Below are 5041 nucleotides of genomic sequence, written 5' to 3'. Positions count from 1 at the left end.
ATGGAAATATGAATGATCCCAACAACAAAAGAGACCTGTTTGGCTGCTGTGAAAACAATTTTCACGGTACAGAATTATTTGATTGGTTGGTGAACCCACATCTCTAAGGAAAAGTGGAAAACAATTTTGAAAAATAAAAATTATAACTTTGATTTGATTTGAAACCAATTTTAACTTTATTAGACTAAAATTAATTTGATTAGTCATAAGTTTTTTATGGTACTGTAAAATTATACCAATTATGTTATTCAAAAAATAAATTGTTTGTAGTGATGAAATTTATTTATTTTTTAATAATTAATTATAATAGTAACCAGTTATCTCAATTTTGAACTTTTTTTATTTATTTCTTTTGTCATTTCAATTAAAAAATATTTTTTGTTATAAATCTAATTTAAAATTTAAAAGTTTAAGAGAATCTATAGATAATAAAAAGGAATATCATTCATAGTAATAAACATAAACATCATTTATTAATATTTTGTATTTAATATAATTAGATGATACAAAATTATAAATGTCATAAATCAATAAGAAAAAAATTAATATTTTATAAGAAATAGATAATTATTTAAATGTAGAAGTGTACACAAAGATATAAAAAGTAAAATTTAAAAAAAAAAAAAAGATTTAGTGGTTGTATGATAAACCAATTTAATAACTTAATTTAAGTTATTAATTAAATTAAAGTACGTTTGGTAGTGATTTAAAAAAATATTTATAATATTTATAACATTTAAAAAATTTTATCATTTAAATATTAAAAATACTAAAAACGCTTCCTATAATCATTGTCAAACGCACTTTAAATATGTGTAGTAATGATATGACTTAAAGTTAAAAACAATTTTAAATAATAAGTAAAAATAATTAATTTATTATTAAGTTCACGTTTTTATTTTATCTCGTTATTCTCGTTTGCTACCTTTATAATATTTTTTGTTATTCCATGACTTCTATTGTTATTTGATTTTATTTTATTTTTTGTTCTAGTTATAATTTATGAGGATAAACATATCGATTTTATAATTTTAAATTAATTTTATCAAACTTAAAATAAATTTTAAGTAATAAGTATTAAATTTTGTCATACACCCTTAATAACAATAAATGTAATTTGAAAAATTAGAAATTTATGTCTCTTATAAATGCAAGCAAAATAGATAAGATAAAAATAATGCAAACAATTTATTCAATACAATTCCACGTGAATCTACTTTCCTTAAACTTCAATATCAAATCGGGAATTTCATTATCTATTAAAGTTTTTTACCAAGATCTTAAACTTGTATTAAACTCTTCAATAGGTCCATTGGTAAATTTTGTAGTGTTGATGAATTTTTTTTTTAATGTTAATTTAATTATTTTAAATTAGGTTTGGTTATCAGAAAGTAGGAAGGAAATAAAAAAACTTGTTAAGAAAAATGATTTTTTTTTTTATGTTTGGTTATCTTATAAAATTTTTTAAATAAAATTAAATATAATAAAAATAATTATAAATTTATTTAATATTTATATAGATATATTCAAATAAATAAAATGAGTTTGAAGTAATAAATAAATATAATTTATTGATTTTAACTTTATTTTTCATTTTTCTTAATTTTTTATTTTTTTTCTATTTTTTCTGTCTATTTTTTTTCTCTTTCCACTTTCCATCGAAATTTTCAACAACCAAACGCAGCATTATCTCATTGCATTTGATCAGTGACTTGGAGGATGACTTGTATTTACCAATGATGTCATGCTCTTGGACTACATTCAATCATGGTAACTTTTTTTCATTTTTTTTCATCAAGGGTTGAAATTCAATCGTGATTACTATCTATTTCTGAATATGACGAGATTCTAGCTCATGTGTTCATTCTTTCGGTTTAGGCTGGTCGATTGAATCATGGCTCTAATCGTTCAATGTGAGTTCCAGGGTTAGGCCCATGGGGTGGCTATAAACAGTGACCATCAAGCTAGGCCCAACTTTGGCCGATCTAGGTTGGTGAAGCCCAATCTGGTCGAGTTGTCCCCACAGACAAACGTTCTAGGTGGTGTGGCCGAACCATGTTTAGCCTAAAAGTTCGTTTGACCATTCAATAGCCTTGACTAGGGTTGGTTTAGCAAGACTAGTCTTGTCTGATCTAAATCTTGTCTGATCTCGGTTTAGCTAGGTTGTTTTTTTAAGTATTTTTTTATTACCTAAATATAATATTCCGATCTAAATCTATTTTTGTTTATCGTCAAAATATGAAATTAATCAAAATTTCGATTTCAACTAAAAGAAAATTCATTAAAATATTTTAAGTTTATAATTTCTCACCATTACATAGTCAAAAATTTCCATAAATAAATATTCAATAAATTAATAACCCCATTTAAATAATAAAATTATTTAGTTCCCATTCGATATTTTATTAATAATCTTATTAAATACACATAACATTACTTTTTTTAGAATTTATTAAAGGCCCAGAGAAATATAAGTCAATAATCAATAAAGTACATAAAAAATAGTAAAAAAAAAATTATGATACAGTATTAAGTAACTTTTTACAACTTTCACTTTTCTTAATTTAACTATTTATTCTATATTCTTATCTTAAAACTATTTCTACATTCTATAATTAATGACTATTTTCTTTAGAGTCTTTTTGAATTTCTAGAAATTAGTTTTTTACCTTATAGATTATTTTTTTGATTTATAAGTTATTATTATAAAGTAGGAACGTAAAATTTTTCCTAAATTAATAAATATTTATTAATTAATTAATTAATAACTTGTTAAGATAATAATTTCATTTGGTACGAAGGTATTATTTTATAAGGATTTTATTATAGTATAAGTAATCAGAAATGAAAATCAATAGTTTTTCATGTTTTGATTAATTAATACAAATATTTAAAGAATTAAAATAAAATAAGTGGTTAAAAGAGGGGAAATGCAAACGGAAAAAATAAAAAGATGAAGGTTATATTTAGTTTCGGATAATGTCAAGAAAAGAAAAAAATATTAAAAAAAAGATTTTCTTATATTTGATTTTAACATAAAAATAAGATAAAAAAATCAAATACAATTAAAATTATATATATTTTAAAATTATTTAATATTTAGTTATTTACATAAATAAAATAAATATAAAACAATGTATGAAATAATTTATTAATTTTAAATTTATTTTTTATTTTTTCTTACATGTTCCTCGTATTTTTCAGGTGGAAATGTTTTGAAAATCAAGGAGATTTGACGTGACAAATGGTTTACGGCCTTTTTTTATTTTCTTTTTTGTTTTGTTTTTTGTGCATGGAGTAAGTGAAATGCACATCCAGTTGTTTCGTTACCTTTCCATCCGAATTTTTGGAGTAAAATCAACACCATTTAGACTAGGATTTGAAGTAGAAGGTCTTGCAGATATAAAATCTTGATTAAATGAATATCTAGAAGTTGGACTAAATTCTACTTGAATAATACCATCTGTATGTTGTATAATTTTTGAAGGAGTTGTTAAAGGTTTAATTGGTTTTTGAATAGTTAAATCTTTTTGTGGACCCTCACCCGATCCACCAGACCAGTGCGACTCGCTTTTAAAAGAAAAGAAAGAATGAAAAAGTTGAGTTTTCCAGTTTTGAAAAACCCGTCCCCCGATGAGGAACGGTGTCGTATGGAGTCACCACTTACTTTTTATTTTTATTTTTAAAATGAGGAAAATTAAGTAAGAACAAAAACCCCTAATGACCCTAGTATGGAAAAAGTGGTATGCGAAAACTAGATTCTGGGTCCGGGGATCAAGTTACCCATTGGGAAGGTACCTTATGCAAGGTAGCACCCCTCTAGGCCCGGAACTCGGTCTCTACTAATGAATTGGGTATGTGGGAGCATATGGGTCAAAGATGAAATCCTAGGCTAAATAGATGTCATGAATCACACATCCTAATTGGTATTTGGCATGCATATGAATTCAACCAACCAAAACAATGGGTGCGTACCTGTGGTCCCCAGCCATGCGTTGCATAAAAGGTCAGCCAAACATAGATAAACACATAACAAGCATTTAGGATCAAGAACCATGCATGCATATGATTCAACAATCAAAACCAACGATGCATACCTGTGGTCCTTAGCCATGTGCTACAGCAGAGGGTGAGTCAGCCACGCAACATGTATTCAAAATCAAGCATCAAAGCTTGTGCCAAAAAGGAAGATAGTTGGTTGAAATGAGGTAAGAGACTCCCCAAATGTCATACAAATCGAACTAGACTCATCTAGACCACACCACCCATAACTTCAAAATTGCCCATACTAACTGAAATCAAACACTGACTTAAACCTTCAAGATGGCTCACAAGTGCCCTATAGCAAATGGGTTTGAGCCCCAATGGATAAGGGCTCGAAAAATGCCAAAATCGAGGGCTACCTAAAGTCCTCCAGCAGAACAGGTTAAACTAGTTCTCAACTGGTACAACCTATTGAGAAGAATTCCCAAATTTTTCTAGAAAACTCCTAAATGAATGAGGATTCAAACAAAAGAAACGGTTCTGAATTCCGAGCCCGGATGAGTGAGAACCGGACAAAGAAAGGTCAAGGGTTCCTCATGGCTGACAGAGGCAGCCAGTTATGGCGCTAAACCGGTTGAACTGGTTCAGACGGTTGATAAAAAATCCCAAATTTGGCCAGGAAGTTTCTAACTGAATAAGGAAACAAACAAAAGAAACAGTTCTCAATTCCGAGCCCGGATGAGTGAGAACTGGACAAAGAAAGGTCAGGGGTTCCTCATGGCTGACAGAGGCAGCAAGCTATGGCGCTGAACCGGTTGAACCGGTTGATGAAAAATCCTAAATTTGGTCAGAAAGTTTCTAAACCATTCATAACCAATCAACAACAATCATGTGTGGCCTTTATTACCCACACCCAAGCAATACAATCTTCACATCAAAGGAAATAAAAGATGATGCGGAATGAGAAAACGCATATGAAGAAAATGAAGATAAACTGCAGGTAAAAAAAAAATTCAGCCTACTTACCTCAGAATTTCCACCAGATATGATCCGTGTA

This window comes from Vitis riparia, chromosome 17, assembly GCF_004353265.1.
Source record: "Vitis riparia cultivar Riparia Gloire de Montpellier isolate 1030 chromosome 17, EGFV_Vit.rip_1.0, whole genome shotgun sequence".
NCBI classification, from domain to species: domain Eukaryota; kingdom Viridiplantae; phylum Streptophyta; class Magnoliopsida; order Vitales; family Vitaceae; genus Vitis; species Vitis riparia.
This window is presented reverse-complemented; position numbering follows the sequence as displayed.